This window comes from Bufo bufo, chromosome 1 (assembly GCF_905171765.1).
Source record: "Bufo bufo chromosome 1, aBufBuf1.1, whole genome shotgun sequence".
NCBI classification, from domain to species: Eukaryota; Metazoa; Chordata; class Amphibia; order Anura; family Bufonidae; genus Bufo; species Bufo bufo.
This window is the reverse complement of record NC_053389.1, coordinates 572,525,634-572,543,471: the sequence shown is the minus strand read 5'-3', so window position 1 is coordinate 572,543,471 and position 17,838 is coordinate 572,525,634.

The window sequence follows — 17,838 nt, the reverse complement described above, 5'->3', positions numbered from 1 at the left end:
GCAGGCAGAGTGGTACAGGAGAACTGCAGTATAAAGGAAGGCAATACCCTTAGAGTAGTCAAGAAATACAATCATCGATAATGTGCAAAACCAAAAAACTGTCATGTTAGCATTTAATAACTAACTAAAACCCAATCACAGCAGGTCTCATCTAGCACACGCAAGTAAATGTACAAAAACCAAGTAACATATAAAACCAGATTCAAAGCATAGATGGCAAGGCGGATTACTGTATACTGTACATAAAATGTATGGAGGTTACACCATGCCGGACAATATAACCTCTGTGCCATGCTGTATAATAAACAGTATAACCCCTACACAGTGTAGAGGTATACTGTATATTGTGTGGCACAGTGTATACTATATGTGTGTAACATAAACATACTCCACATGAAAACTTACAATTACTTGGCTTGGTCCTTGGGGATCTCGGACGCCACTTCAGCACTTTGGCTGGGGTCTGTCACGGATGGTGTACAGGAAACAAGACAATGCAATATAATCAATGACTCACTGGATCCACAACTAAGGAACAAAAGGGAGAGCCCTGCATGGACCTGGCAGACTCTCCCTGACTGCTCAGCCTATGCGAACACCCCAAAGGTGAATGGTCGCATATCCCCGTACCTCGACTATCTAACACCTGAAGACCCTACAATAGTGAGGGGACACGACCACCGGCTCCCTACACAGACACGGAGGGAGTCAGGGTCACCTGGATCCAGCAGACAGAAAATCACAAATACATATACAGCACTTATCTTGCAGATGACTGGGAACTAGGAACTGCATGCACACACACAATCCAGGAAGTTGTATAAGCCGCACACTACTGCATTATGGGGAGGAATTTAAAGGGAAGCAATCAGTCCAACTGCATGACAGCTGAGATAGGCTAACGAGATGAGGAACTGAAACCAAAACAAAGAGAACTCAAGGAGGAGGTTCTGAACGGTTTCTGTCAGAGCTTCTCAGCTGTCTGGTTGTGACAGGGTCTCGGTGGAGCTGATGTTGTGCCTTATCCTAATGAGAAAGATTTCATAATAAGGATTTGGAGAAAGGGCAGAGGGATAGCAGAGGGGAGACTGGTGCTGCTACTAGGGGGTCATACCATGGGGGAGTAATAAAGCCCACCATAATGCCCCCTAGTAGAAATAATTCTCCTTATAATGTTCAAAACATACCCCTTGTAATGCCCCCAGTTGAGCTAATGTTCCCATAATGTGCCAATATAAAATACCCCTTCTTAGTGCCCCCGTAGATGATCCATAGTGCTCCTCTCCCCCCTTCCCCATAGTACCCACCATAATCTGTCCCAGTATAAAATGCCCCTATACAGAGCCCCCCATATAAAATACCCCTTCTTTTTAGCCTCAGTAGATGCCCCTATAGTGCCACCCAATAATGTGCCAGTAAGATGTGCCCCCATAGATGCCCCCTAATCATGTGCCAGTAAGATGTGCCCCCATAGATGCCACCAATCATGTGCCAGTAATAAGAGCCCCCATAGATGCCCCCCACTATCATGTTCCAGTAGCCAGAGTGCCCCCCTATCATGTGCCAGTCACCCCCCCATCATGTGCCAGTAGCCCCACTATCAAGTGCCAGTAGCCCCCCCTTATGTGCCAGTAGCCTCCTATCATGTGCCAGTAGCCCACCTTATGTGTCAGTAGCCTCCTATCATATGCCAGTAGCCCCCCTTATATGCCAGTAGCCCCCCTTATGTGCCAGTAGTCCCCCCAATCATGTGCCAGTAGCCCCCCTTATGTGCCAGTAGCCCCCCTTATGTGCCAGTAGCTCCCCTTATGTGCCAGTAGCCCCCCTTATGTGCCAGTAGTGCCGCCTATCATTTGCCAGTAGCCCCCCTTATGTGCCATCAGAACCCCTTTATGTCCCAGTAGCCCCCCCTATGTGCCAGTAGCCCCCCTTATGTGCCAGTAGCTCCCCTTATGTGCCAGTAGCTCCCCTTATGTGCCAGTAGTCCCCGTTATGTGCCAGTAGCCCCCCTTATGTACCAGTAGTCCCCCCTACAAAAAAAAAGTACCAGTAGTCCGTCCCCCCCCCCCCTAAAAAAAAAAAAACGTATACTTGCCTCCTCCAGGATGCGATGCAGGCCTCTTCTGGCCTGTGTCCCTCGCTGGCTCAGGCGGCGCGATGACGTCATCGCGCCACCTGCACCGGCCTCTGATAGGCTGCCGGCCTAGTGCTGGCAGCCTATCAGTGGAACAGCAGCACAGACATTTGTATCGCCGTCCTGAGGACGGCAATACAGATGACTATAGAAATGAGTGAGCGCTTCCATAATGGAAGCGCAGCGCTCATCTCCTGCTGTGCTCTGCCGGCGCCCCCCTTCTGACAGCTCCCCGGGCGGCCACCCGGCCCGCCCGGTCCAAGAAATGGCCCTGCCACAGAGAGATAGTATAATGGACCTACTACTGTTTTTTGCTGGAAAATACTGCTTTAAAGCAGTGACCAAAATACTGCCCTGTAAATGAGGCCTTACATTAGTTTTTCTACCGTTTTCTACCATTTGTTTTGAGTACTCCGTAAAACATTTGGAATTTTTTTCTTGCTTCCTAAAACATCATATGCAACTTGTCATTAGAAAGTACCTCGCAAAAAAACAAGCACTTATATGGCTACATGAATGGAAAAATAAAAAAGTTATTGCTCTGGGAAGGCAAGGAGTAAAAAACTAAAACGGAAAATACCATGTCAGGAAGGGGTTAAAGAGCCTGTTATCATGATCAACCCTATTACACCAGGCATGTTGCCTGATAGGGTTGATCATGCTGATTAAATTGACATCTGTCTTAGGCCTCTGCAAATTGCGGATCCGCAAAACACGGAAGGTGTCTGTGTGCATTCCACAATTTGCAGAACGGCACGGACAGCCATAGATATAACTGCCTATTATTGTCCGCAAAACAGACAAGAATAGGACAGGTTATATTTTTTTTGTGGACCACGGAATGGAGCAACAGATGCGGACAGCACACGGAGTGCTGTCCGCATCTTTTGCGGCCCCATTGAAGTGAATTGGTCCGTATCAAGGCCGCAAAAACTGCGGCCCAGATGTGGACCAAAACAACGGTCGTGTGCATGAGGCCTTATTGCTATACGATTAACTACTACAGCGACATATTAGTTTTTATATTTATGCAAGTTAGGCAGTTGGAGGACCAGGGGGCTGGCGTAACTCTTGGAGCACCGCTTCTGCTATGCCCCTGTGCTCTGTACACTTCCCACTCTTCGATTAACAGCCCTGTCTGATAGTGCTGGCTCTGTGGCTCAGTAATAATCATTGGTGATCTAGTGAAAACACCTGGTTCTGTTGAACAAAGTGCACAGGGCGGGTCAGTTGGAGAAAGATCTGAGTCTCTAGGAATAACGGTAACACCCCTATTGCTCCTAGAGGCTCATTTGCATATATTACATTTTTTCTTAGCAATGCGGGCACATATGAACATGGGACCAACACAGATGTCTTCAGCTGCCAAGTGCACATGCAGCACATCAGCCAGTTTCATAGGTACAAATCTGCTGACAGATGTCATTTAAAATGGACATATTTGTACTTAAAGGGTTTCTATCACTTGGTATGACATAATTAGCTGTCAGACACTAGCGATCCGCTAGTGTCTGCTCTGGCCAACCATCCTACTATAATCACTTGTGGGGCAGCGGTTTTGCTAAAAAACAAACTTTTATAAATATGCTAATGAGCCTCTAGGTGCTATGTGGGCGTCATTAGCACCTAGAGGCTCCGTCTACCTTCATACACAGCCGCCGCCCAGCGCGTCCCTCCAGCCCGCCCATGTCCTCCTCCGTGTGACGCAGCTGCCGAATTCTCGCGCATGCGCCGTGCGCGGCTGTATTCGGCGCATTTGAGATGTGAGCTCGGAGCGGTCAGACATTTAATGCGCATGCGCCGAATACATCCGCGCATGCGCATTGAATGTCTGACCGCTCCGAGCTCAGACATCTCAAATGCGCCGAATACAGCCGCGCACGGCGCATGCGCGAGAATTCGGCCGCTGCGTCACACGGAGGAGGACATGGGCGGGCTGGAGGGACGCGCTGGGCGGCGGCTGTGTATGAAGGTAGACGGAGCCTCTAGGTGCTAATGACGCCCACATAGCACCTAGAGGCTCATTAGCATATTTATAAAAGTTAGTTTTTTAGCAAAACCGCTGCCCCACAAGTGATTATAGTAGGATGGTTGGCCAGAGCAGACACTAGCAGATCGCTAGTGTCTGACAGCTAATTATGTCATACCAAGTGATAGAAACCCTTTAACCTGTTGAGGACACATGACGTACCGGTACCAAGTGGGTCTGGGTCAATTTTTTTTTATAAAAGTGGAAAGAAAAGTAAAAATAAAAAAACATTTATCACTGATTAAAAAAAAAAAAATGCACTACACATATTAGGTTTCGCCGCGTCCGTAATAACCTGCTGTATACAAATACCACATGATCTAACCTGTCAGATAAATGTTGTAAATAACAAAAAATAAAAACTTTACCAAAACTGCTATTTCTTGTTACCTTGCTTCACAAAAAGTGTAATATAGACTGAGCAACCAAAAATCATATGTACCTAAACTAGCATCAAACAAAACTGCCACCCTATCCCGTAGTTTCCAAAATGGGGTCACTTTTTTGGAGTTTCTACTCTAGGGGTGCATCAGGGGGGCTTCAAATGGGACATTGTGTCAAAAAAACAGTACAGCAAAATCTGCCTTCCAAACACCGTATGGCATTCCTTTCCTTCTGCGCCCTTCCGTGTGCCCGTACAGCAGTTTTTGACCACATATGGGGTGTTTCTGTAAACTACAGAATCAGGGCCATAAATATTGAGTTTTGTTTGGCTGTTAACCCTTGCTTTATAACTGGAAAAAAATTATTAAAATGGAAAATCTGCCAAAAAAGTGAAATTTTAACATTTTATCTCTATTTTCCATTAATTCTTGTGGAACACCTAAAAGGTTAACCAAGTTTGTAAAATCAGTTTTGAATACCTTGAGGGTGTAGTTTCTAAAATGGGGTCTCTTTTTTGGAGTTTGTAATCTAGGGGTGCATCAGGGGGGCTTCAAATGGGACATGGTGTCAAAAAACCAGTCCAGCAAAATCAGCCTTCCAAAAACCGTATGGCATTCCTTTCCTTCTGCGCGCTGCCGTGTGTCCGTACAGCAGTTTACGACCACATATGGGGTGTTTCTGTAAACTACAGAATCAGGGCCATAAATATTGAGTTTTGTTTGGCTGTTAACCCTTGCTTTGTAACTGGGAAAAATTGATTCAAATAGAAAATCTGCCAAAAAAGTGAAATTTTTACATTTTATCTCTATTTTCCATTAATTCTTGTGGAACACCTAAAGGGTTAACAAAGTTTGTAAAATCAGTTTTGAATACCTTGAGGGGTGTAGTTTGTAAAATGGGGTCATTTTTGGGTGGTTTCTATTATGTAAGCCATACAAAGTGACTTCAGATCTGAACTGGTCCTGAAAAAGTGGGTTTTAGAAATTTTCTGAAAAATTTCAAGATTTGCTTCTAAACTTCCAAGCCTTGTAACGTCCCGTCCCCCCCGCCCCCAAAAAAATGGCATTCACAAAATGATCCAAACATAAAGTAGACATACTGGGAATGTAAATTAATAACTATTTTTGGAGGTATTACTATGTATTATAGAAGTAGAGAAATCGAAACTTGGAAATTTGCAAATTTTATAAATAAAAATTTAATTTTTTTACTCCATTTTACCAGTGTCATGAAGTACAATATGTGATGAAAAAACAATCTCAGAATGGCCTGGGTAAGTAAAAGCGTTTTAAAGTTATTCACACATAAAGTGACACTGGTCAGATTTGCAAAAAATGGCCTGGTCCTTAAGGTGAAATATGTCTGTGTCCTTAAGGGGTTAAAGAGGACCTTTCACTGATCCTGAGGTTACAATATTATTACCTGGCAGTGTAGGGCATTACTAGTAGATGTCAGGGCGGTTTTTTTTTTTATGATGCGCTGCTCCGTTCTCCTTCTCCCCCAGTCGCAGCGGAGCCCATCACAGCTAGGGAGAAGGAGACGCCCCTTTAGAAACATCTATTCCTCCCTGTACCAATGCTACTAATTAGCAGGCCCGGTGCTATAATAAGGCAGATCAAGTGGCCGCCTTAGGGCGCTGAGAAGGGGGGGCGTAAAAATGTAACTTTTTATTTTTTTCATTAACCACTTGCATGCCACCGGCCTCCTGCGGCTGTTCTCCTCTGTGTGGTGGTCCTCATATCTTCTTTCTGGGCTCCCGAATCCTGACAAGTTGTTTGACCTTTCCCACTCTGCCAATCAGTGGCCGCAGCTGTGTCACGTGTCAGGGCAGTGATTTCCCGCTGAGCCAATCACTGTTCTGACACATGACACAGCTGCAGCCACTGATTGGCTGAGTGGAAAAGGTCCTCAAAGTCTTGTCGGGAGCACAGAGAGAAGATACCAGGACACAGAGGAGAAGGGGAGCTGCTGCAGACGGGAACAGGCCCAGATGAGGAGCATCATTTTTTATACAACATTAATAGAGGGGGGAAATGTGCCATGTTGGGGGGGGTGATGTGCCATGGATTGGGTTGAAATGTGACATGGGGGGGGAAATGTGACACAAAGGGGGTGATGTGACATGGTGGGGATAAATGTGCCATGGAGGGGGTTGAAATGTGACATGGGGGGGAGAAATGTGACACAAAGGGGGTGATGTGACATGGAGGGGGAGAAATGTCACATTTCCCCCCCTATGTCACATTTCTCCCCCTCCATGTCACATCACCCCCCTATGTCACATTTCTCCCCCCTCCATGTCACATTTCTCCCCCCTCCATGTCACATTTCAACCCCCTCCATGTCACATCACGCCCTCCTTTTTACATCACCCCCACCGAGTTGTGGGGGGGGGGGGTTACCGAAATGTAGCTTCGCTTGTGTGTGCAAAAATCCTTGCACCGGCCCTGCTAATTAGCATACAGGGCGGCAAAAGTTAACGGGGGGCACAGCGGGGGAACGGAGCAGCGCATCAGAGAAAAATATAAAAAGCCCTGACATCTACTAGTAATGCCCTACACTGCCAGGTAATAATATTGTAACCTCAGGACCAGTTAAAGTGATATCTGAAGAATACATACAACCTTATAAAATGCAAATGATGTAAACATAGCTGTCACTGTCACTCTGACATTACTAATACTGTGGGCACTAAAGGTTGGATACAGTCCTAGGAGACCTCAGAGTGTCATACACGACTTTTAAGGCAATCTGACCACTTTTGATTTGGGTTGAATTTATTCATGCCCAAATTGTATCTGCCGACCAATTTGTACAAATCAAATCCCAATTTCATGAAATTTGTTCATTTCTAGTCTCAGACAAATCTGCTGTGTGAGAACATACCCTTAGGCCTAGTTCACACGAACGTGTGTGATCCGTGGCCGTATTGCGGGCTGCAATACACGGCCACAGTTCTGTGTGCATTCCGCATCACGGATGCGGACCCATTCACTTCAATGGGTCCGCAAATCCGGAATTGCGGAACGGCCGCACGGAACGGGACCCCTCGGAACATGTCCTATCTTTTTGCGGAACGGGCGGATCGCGGACCCATTAAAGTGAATGGGTCCGCGATCCGATGCGGCTGACCCACGGCCGGCGATCGTGCATTGCGGCCCGCAGAACGGGCACGGGTCACACACGTTCGTGTGAACTAGGCCTTATGATGTTCACAGCTTCCAAGATTTCAGGTCCACACGCACATTATTCAGCAAGTATGACCCATATTGATACATGCAGGAGATGGGCATATTTGTAGACACATGTCGATTCCTTTATTATTTATAGGAGAATTGTGGGTGACAACCTAATGTGTATTGGGAGCTCCCGACAGATGATGTTGGGGGAGAGAAGTATTGGGCGAACTTAATTTTTTCATCGATCCTTTCATTCTCCCAGGAGCGTCTGGGAGCGACAGTCTACTCTCTACCTATTGATAACATGTGATATCTGAAGAATACATACAACCTTATAAAATGCAAATTATAGATTAAAAAAAATAAAAAATTCTTCATATTATAAATGATCTTTTCTGCACAAATTGTGATCAGATTTTTTTTCTGCCTGATGATTATGTAACACTAGTTGCCAACTAACCATAAATTTCTGGACAGTCCTTGAAAAAAAATTGATGTGTCCGTGAATTTTACGAGGCTGGTGCTACCTAACTAGATTATTTTAGTGGTAATTATCTTTATTTTTCAGCTCATAGTAAATGCTCGTAATGATTTCTTACGTTGAGTACATTCAGTTAGAGTTGAGCGAACACCTGGATGTTCGGGTTCGAGAAGTTCGGCCGAACTTCCCGGAAATGTTCGGGTTCGGGATCCGAACCCGACCCGAACTTCGTCCCGAACCCGAACCCCATTGAAGTCAATGGGGACCCGAACTTTTCGGCACTAAAAAGGCTGTAAAACAGCCCAGGAAAGAGCTAGAGGGCTGCAAAAGGCAGCAACATGTAGGTAAATCCCCTGCAAACAAATGTGGATAGGGAAATGAATTAAAATAAAAAATAAAATAAAAAAATTAACCAATATCAATTGGACAGAGGTCCCATAGCAGAGAATCGGGCTTCACGTCAGCAGAGAATCAGTCTCTTCATGCCATAGCAGAGAATCAGTCTTCATGTCAGCAGAGAATCAGTCTTCATGTCATAGCAGAGAATCAGGCTTCACGTCACCCACCACTGGAACTGGCCACTGTCACATATTTAGACCCCGGCACCCAGACAGAGGAGAGAGGTCCCGTAACAGAGAATCTGGCTTCATGTCAGCACAGAATCAGTCTTCATGTCATAGCAGAGAATCAGGCTTCACGTCACCCACCACTGGAACAGGCCACTGTCACACATTTAGGCCCTGGCACCCAGACAGAGGAGAGAGGTCCCGTAACAGAGAATCTGGCTTCATGTCAGCACAGAATCAGTCTTCATGTCATAGCAGAGAATCAGGCTTCACGTCACCCACCACTGAAAGAGGCCACTGTCACATATTTAGGCCCAGGCAGCCAGGCAGAGGAGAGAGGTCCCGTAACAGAGAATCTGGCTTCATGTCATCACAGAATCAGTCTTCATGTTATAGCAGAGAATCAGGCTTCACGTCACCCACCACTGGAACAGGCCACTGTCACATATTTAGGCCCCGGCACCCAGACAGAGGAGAGAGGTCCCGTAACAGAGAATCTGGCTTCATGTCAGCAGAGAATCTGGCTTCATGTCAGCAGAGAATCAGGCTTCACGTCACCCACCACTGGAACAGGCCACTGTCACACATTTAGGCCCCGGCACCCAGACAGAGGAGAGAGGTCCCGTAGCAGAGAATCTGGCTTCATGTCATAGCAGAGAATCAGGCTTCACGTCACCCACCACTGGAAAAGGCCACTGTCACATATTTAGGCCCAGGCAGCCAGGCAGAGGAGAGAGGTCCCGTAACAGAGAATCTGGCTTCATGTCAGCACAGAATCAGTCTTCATGTCATAGCAGAGAATCAGGCTTCACGTCACCCACCACTGGAAGAGGCCACTGTCACACATTTAGGCCCTGGCACCCAGACAGAGGAGAGAGGTCCCGTAACAGAGAATCTGGCTTCATGTCAGCACAAAATCAGTCTTCATGTCATAGCAGAGAATCAGGCTTCACGTCACCCACCACTGGAACAGGCCACTGTCACATATTTAGGCCCCGGCAACCAGACAGAGGAGAGAGGTCCCGTAACAGAGAATCTGGCTTCATGTCAGCACAGAATCAGTCTTCATGTCATAGCAGAGAATCAGGCTTCACGTCACCCACCACTGGAAGAGGCCACTGTCACATATTTAGGCCCCGGCAACCAGACAGAGGAGAGAGGTCCCGTAACAGAGAATCTGGCTTCATGTCATCACAGAATCAGTCTTCATGTTATAGCAGAGAATCAGGCTTCACGTCACCCACCACTGGAACAGGCCACTGTCACATATTTAGGCCCCGGCACCCAGACAGAGGAGAGAGGTCCCGTAACAGAGAATCTGGCTTCATGTCAGCAGAGAATCAGTCTTCATGTCATAGCAGAGAATCAGGCTTCACGTCACCCACCACTGGAACAGGCCACTGTCACACATTTAAGCCCCGTGCACCCAGACAGAGGAGAGAGGTCCCGTAGCAGAGAATCTGGCTTCATGTCAGCACAGAATCAGTCTTCATGTCATAGCAGAGAATCAGGCTTCACGTCACCCACCACTGGAAGAGGCCACTGTCACATATTTAGGCCCAGGCAGCCAGGCAGAGGAGAGAGGTCCCGTAACAGAGAATCTGGCTTCATGTCAGCACAGAATCAGTCTTCATGTCATAGCAGAGAATCAGGCTTCACGTCACCCACCACTGGAAGAGGCCACTGTCACACATTTAGGCCCTGGCACCCAGACAGAGGAGAGAGGTCCCGTAACAGAGAATCTGGCTTCATGTCAGCACAAAATCAGTCTTCATGTCATAGCAGAGAATCAGGCTTCACGTCACCCACCACTGGAACAGGCCACTGTCACATATTTAGGCCCCGGCAACCAGACAGAGGAGAGAGGTCCCGTAACAGAGAATCTGGCTTCATGTCAGCACAGAATCAGTCTTCATGTCATAGCAGAGAATCAGGCTTCACGTCACCCACCATAGGAAGAGGCCACTGTCACATATTTAGGCCCAGGCAGCCAGGCAGAGGAGAGAGGTCCCGTAACAGAGAATCTGGCTTCATGTCAGCACAGAATCAGTCTTCATGTTATAGCAGAGAATCAGGCTTCACGTCACCCACCACTGGAACAGGCCACTGTCACATATTTAGGCCCTGGCACCCAGACAGAGGAGAGGTTCATTCAACTTTGGGTTGCCCCGCAATATAATGGTAAAATAAAAATAAAAATAGGATTGAATGAGGAAGTGCCCTGGAGTACAATAATATATGGTTAAGGGGAGGTAGTTAATGTCTAATCTGCACAAGGGATGGACAGGTCCTGTGGGATCCATGCCTGGTTCATTTTTATGAACGTCAGCTTGTCCACATTGGCTGTAGACAGGCGGCTGCGTTTGTCTGTAATGACGCCCCCTGCCGTGCTGAATACACATTCAGACAAAACGCTGGCCGCCGGGCAGGCCAGCACCTCCAAGCCATAAAAGGCTAGCTCTGGCCACGTGGACAATTTGGAGACCCAGAAGTTGAATGGGGCCGAACCATCAGTCAGTACGTGGAGGGGTGTGCACAGGTACTGTTCCACCATGTTAGTGAAATGTTGCCTCCTGCTAACATGTTCCGTATCAGGTGGTGGTGCAGTTAGCTGTGGCGTGGTGACAAAACTTTTCCACATCTCTGCCATGCTAACCCTGCCCTCAGAGGAGCTGGCCGTGACACAGCTGCGTTGGCGACCTCTTGCTCCTCCTCTGCCTTCGCCTTGGGCTTCCACTGGTTCCCCTGTGACATTTGGGAATGCTCTCAGTAGCGCGTCTACCAACGTGCGCTTGTACTCGCGCATCTTCCTATCACGCTCCAGTGTAGGAAGTAAGGTGGGCACATTGTTTTTGTACCGGGGATCCAGCAGGGTGGCAACCCAGTAGTCCGCACACGTTAAAATGTGGGCAACTCTGCTGTCGTTGCGCAGGCACTGCAGCATGTAGTCGCTCATGTGTGCCAGGCTGCCCAGAGGTAAGGACAAGCTGTCCTCTGTGGGAGGCGTATCGTCATCGTCCTGTGTTTCCCCCCAGCCACGCACCAGTGATGGGCCCGAGCTGCTTTGGGTGCCACCCCGCTGTGAACATGCTTCATCCTCATCCTCCTCCACCTCCTCCTCATCCTCGTCCTCCTCGTCCTCCAGTAGTGGGCCCTGTCTGGCCACATTTGTACCTGGCCTCTGCTGTTACAAAAAAACCTCCCTCTGAGTCACTTCGAAGAGACTGGCCTGAAAGTGCTAAAAATGACCCCTCTTCCTCCTCTTCCTCCTGGGCCACCTCCTCTTCCATCATCGCCCTAAGTGTTTTCTCAAGGAGACATAGAAGTGGTATTGTAACGCTGATAACGGCGTCATCGCCACTGGCCATGTTGGTGGAATACTCGAAACAGCGCAACAGGGCACACAGGTCTCGCATGGAGGCCCAGTCATTGGTGGTGAAGTGGTGCTGTTCCGCAGTGCGACTGACCCATGCGTGCTGCAGCTGAAACTCCACTATGGCCTGCTGCTGCTCGCACCGTCTGTCCAGCATGTGCAAGGTGGAGTTCCACCTGGTGGGCACGTCGCATATGAGGCGGTGAGCGGGAAGGCCGAAGTTATGCTGTAGCGCAGACAGGCGAGCAGCGGCAGGGTGTGAACGCCGGAAGCGCGAACAGACGGCCCGCACTTTATGCAGCAGTTCTGACATGTCGGGGTAGTTGCGAATGAACTTCTGCACCACCAAATTCAGCACATGCGCCAGGCAAGGGATGTGCGTCAAACCGGCTAGTCCCAGAGCTGCAACGAGATTTCGCCCATTATCGCACACCACCAGGCCGGGCTTGAGGCTCACCGGCAGCAACCACTCGTCGGTCTGTTGTTCTATACCCCGCCACAACTCCTGTGCGGTGTGGGGCCTGTCCCCCAAACATATGCGTTTCAGAACGGCCTGCTGACGTTTACCCTGGGCTGTGATGAAGTTGGTGGTGAAGGTGTGTGGCTGACTGGATGAGCAGGTGGAAGAAGAGGAGGAGGAAGCTGAGTAGGAGGAGGAGGAGACAGGAGGCAAAGAATGTTGCCCTGCGATCCTTGGCGGCGGAAGGACGTGCGCCAAACAGCTCTCCGCCTGGGGCCCAGTCGCCACTACATTTACCCAGTGTGCAGTTAGGGAGATATAGCGTCCCTGGCCGTGCTTACTAGTCCACGTATCTGTGGTTAGGTGGACCTTGCCACAGATGGCGTTGCGCAGTGCACACTTGATTTTATCGGACACTTGGTTGTGCAGGGAAGGCACGGCTCTCTTGGAGAAGTAGTGGCGGCTGGGAACAACATACTGTGGTACAGCAAGCGACATGAGCTGTTTGAAGCTGTCTGTGTCCACCAGCCTAAATGACAGCATTTCATAGGCCAGTAGTTTAGAAATGCTGGCATTCAAGGCCAGGGATCGAGGGTGGCTAGGTGGGAATTTACGCTTTCTCTCAAATGTTTGTGAGATGGAGAGCTGAACGCTGCCGTGTGACATGGTTGAGATGCTTGGCGACGCAGGTGGTGGTGTTGGTGGTACATCCCATGTTTGCTGGGCAGCAGGTGCCAACGTTCCTCCAGAGGCGGAGGAAGAGGCCGAGGCGGCAGTAGCAGAAGAGGCCGAGGCGGCAGCAGCAGAAGAGGTAGCAGGGGGAGCCTGAGTGACTTCCTTGTTTTTAAGGTGTTTACTCCACTGCAGTTCATGCTTTGCATGCAGGTGCCTGGTCATGCAGGTTGTGCTAAGGTTCAGAACGTTAATGCCTCGCTTCAGGCTCTGATGGCACAGCGTGCAAACCACTCGGGTCTTGTCGTCAGCACATTGTTTGAAGAAGTGCCATGCCAGGGAACTCCTTGAAGCTGCCTTTGGGGTGCTCGGTCCCAGATGGCGGCGGTCAGTAGCAGGCGGAGTCTCTTGGCGGCGGGTGTTCTGATTTTGCCCACTGCTCCCTCTTTGTCTTTTGCTACGCTGTTGGCTCGGTCTCACCACTGCCTCTTCCTCCGAACTGTGAAAGTCAGTGGCACGACCTTCATTCCATGTGGGGTCTAGGACCTCATCGTCCCCTGCATCGTCTTCCACCCAGTCTTGATCCCTGACCTCCTGTTCAGTCTGCACACTGCAGAAAGACGCAGCAGTTGGCACCTATGTTTCGTCATCATCAGAGACGTGCTGAGGTGGTATTCCCATGTCCTCATCATCAGGAAACATAAGTGGTTGTGCGTTAGTGCATTCTATCTCTTCCACCCCTGGGGAAGGGCTAGGTGGATGCCCTTGGGAAACCCTGGCAGCAGAGTCTTCAAACAGCATAAGAGACTGCTGCATAACTTGAGGCTCAGACAGTTTCCCTGATATGCATGGGGGTGATGTGACAGACTGATGTGCTTAGTTTTCATGCGCCATCTGTGCGCTTTCTGCAGAAGACTGGGTGGGAGATAATGTGAACGTGCTGGATGCACTGTCGGCCACCCAATTGACTAATGCCTGTACCTGCTCAGGCCTTACCATCCTTAGAACGGCATTGGGCCCCACCAAATATCCCTGTAAATTCTGGCGGCTAGTGGGACCTGAGGTAGTTGGTACACTAGGACGTGTGGCTGTGGCAGAACGGCCACGTCCTCTCCCAGCACCAGAGGGTCCACTAACACCACCACGACCATGTCCACGTCCGCGTCCCTTACTAGATGTTTTCCTCATTGTTCCCGTTCACCACAATTTTGAAAATGGCAAATTTGGGAATAGTTTTTCAACCCAGAACAAAAACTGTGCTTTTACGGTCACTACAAATAATTTGACCAGCTAAAACAGTACTGATTTGGAGGAATATAAATGTCAGGCCTATTTTTTAGGCGCTGTGTGACAGGTATACCTTTAATCACAGAATTAGACTTGTATCTGCACTGTAGCATGTGTGTTAAGTTTTTCAGAATGACACTATCAGCACCTTGAATCTAATATACCCTTTTTGGGATAGATTTAAAGTAGGCCTGATATAGCAGAAACTAGTAATTTTGAAAATGGCAAATTTGGGAATAGTTTTTCAACCCAGAACAAAAACTGTGCTTTTACGGTCACTAAAAATAACTTGACCAGCTAAAACAGTACTGATTTGGAGGAATAGAAATGTCAGGCCTATTTTTTAGGCGCTGGGTGACAGGCTCAACTTGCCCCTGATGTAGTATATGGCCAAAAAATAACCACACTATTGATGGTTAAATGCACTTGGGTGACACAGGCTCAGCCTGCACCTGATGTAGTATATGGCCAAAAAATAACCACACTATTGATGGTTAAATGCACTTGATGAAAGCTTGACCCTGATGTAGGATATAGCAAAAAATAACCACACTATTGATGGTTAAATGCACTTGGGTGACACAGGCTCAGCCTGCACCTGATGTAGGATATAGCAAAAAATAACCACACTATTGATGGTTAAATGCACTTCGGTGACACAGGCTCAGCCTGCAGCTGATGTAGGATATAGCACAAAATAACCACACTATTGATGGTTAAATGCACTTGGCGGTAGCTTGTGCTGGCGCACCACAAGCCACAAAATGGCCGCCGATCACCCCAGAAAAAAGTGATATAAAAACGCTCTGGGCAGCCTAAAAAAAGTGAGCAATTCAATATCAGCACTTCAATGATCCACAGCTGGAGATCGATCACTGATTTAAGTCCTTTGGAGGAGTTAATCACTGCCTAATCTCGCCCTAACGTCGCAGCAGCAACCTCTCCCTACACTTGTATCAGCAGAGTGACGTGCAGCGCTACGTGACCCAAGCTTATATAGAGGCTGGGTCACATGCTGCACTGGCCAATCACAGCCATGCCAATAGTAGGCAAGGCTGTGATGGCCTCTTGGGGCAAGTAGTATGACGCTTGTTGATTGGCTGCTTTGCAGCCTTTCAAAAAGCGCCAAGAAAGCGCCGAACCCCGAACCCGGACTTTTACGAAAATGTTCGGGTCCGTGTCACGGACACCCCAAAATTCGGTACGAACCCGAACTATACAGTTCGGGTTCGCTCATCCCTACATTCAGTACGTTGAGCTATAGACATGTATTACTTATAATGTTTATCATTCATTATGGTTTTCCAATTTGTCAGTTAAAAATGTTGGCTGTCTGTGATTTTGGGATAAGTTGTCCAGAAAAATGAAAAAATTCTGGTTGGCAGAAGTGGCCTCCTGGCTCTTGAATTTTAACTTGTGCAATACACATAAAGTGACACTAGGTGGCAGGAGTGAACTGGCTCTTGAATTGTAACTTGTGCAATACACGTAAAGTAACACTAGGTGGCAGGAGTGAACTCCTGGCTCTTGAATTATAACTTGTGCAATACACATAAAGTGACAGTAGGTGGCAGGAGTGAACTCCTGGCTCTTGAATTGTGACTTGTGCAATAGACATAAAGTAACACTAGGTGGCAGGAGTGGCCTTCTGGCTCTTGAATTGTAACTTGTGCAGTACACATAAAGTCACACTAGATGGCTGTAGTGGTCTCTTGACTCTTGAGCCGTCACTTGTGTAGTATAGTTCAGATAGCCTAAGGGCTCTTTCACACTTGCGTTCTTGTCTTCCGGCATAGAGTTCAGTCGTCGGGGCTCTATGCCGGAAGAATCCTGATCAGGATTATCCTAATGCATTCTGAATGGAGAGAAATCCGTTCAGGATGCATCAGGATGTCTTCAGTTCCGGAACGGAACGTTTTTTGGCCGGAGAAAATACCGCAGCATGCTGCGCTTTTTGCTCCGGCCAAAAATCCGGAACACTTGCCGCAAGGCCGGATCCGGAATTAATGCCCATTGAAAGGCAGTGATCCGGATCCGGCCTTAAGCTAAACGTCGTTTCGGCGCATTACCGGATCCGACGTTTAGCTTTTTCTGAATGGTTACCATGGCTGCCGGGACGCTAAAGTCCTGGCAGCCATGGTAAAGTGTAGCGGGGAGCGGGGGAGCAGTATACTTACCGTCCGTGCGGCTCCCCGGGCGCTCCAGAGTGACGTCAGGGCGCCCCAAGCGCATGGATCACGTGATCGCATTGGACACGTCATCCATGCGCATGGGGCGCTCTGACGTCATTCTGGAGCGCCCCGGGAGCCGCACGGACTGTAAGTATACCGCTCCCCCGCTCCCCGCTCCTACTATGGCAACCAGGACTTTAATAGCGTCCTGGGTGCCATAGTAACACTGAAAGCATTTGGAAGACGGTTCCGTCTTCAAATGCTTTAAGTACACTTGCGTTTTTCCGGATCCGGAGTGTAATTCCGGCAAGTGGAGTACACGCCGGATCCGGACAACGCAAGTGTGAAGGAGGCCTTAGGCTACAAGACTCCCGTTTCTAGCCAATTAAAGCGTAACATTTATTTCTTTAGTTAAAATAATACGAAACAGGAGAAAAAAGAAGAAAAATTACTTTTAAAATTTAAAGGTGCTATGTGGATACAAGCGGCAGAAAGATGGGGTTGTTACACCCATATATGCTGCCTCCTTTAAATGCGTTCTTTTTCCTTCTATTTCCTTTTATCAACACTAGTTCATGTGTCTAAATATATCGCATATTGGAGGATCACCTATCAAGTCGCTTTAGGATGATTCCCTATCTACACAACATTTGATGCGACTTACTGACGCTTGTGTCTGAATATGGTGAGTCTGCAGATGCTCACCACTAAGACACTATATCCCACATGCACCTAATTTAAAAAACAAGGTATAGCTCCCCCAACATGTTTCACCACTAGCTGTGGCTTCTTCAGGGGGATGGAGCTAATGTCTAAATTTTAAAAGCATTTTTTCTTCTTTTTTCTCCTGTTTCGTATTATTTTAACTAAAGAAATAAATGTTACGCTTTAATTGACTAGAAACGGGAGTCTTGTAGCCTAAGGCTATCTGAACTATATTATTTGTAAAATATCCCGGGTCTAAAGGGTCTATGAAATATCGTCACTTGTGTAGTACACATAAAGTGACACTAGATGGCTGTAGCGGTCTCTTGACTCTTGAGCCGTCACGTGTGTAGTACACATAAATAACACTAGATGGCTGTAGTAACCTCCTGAATTT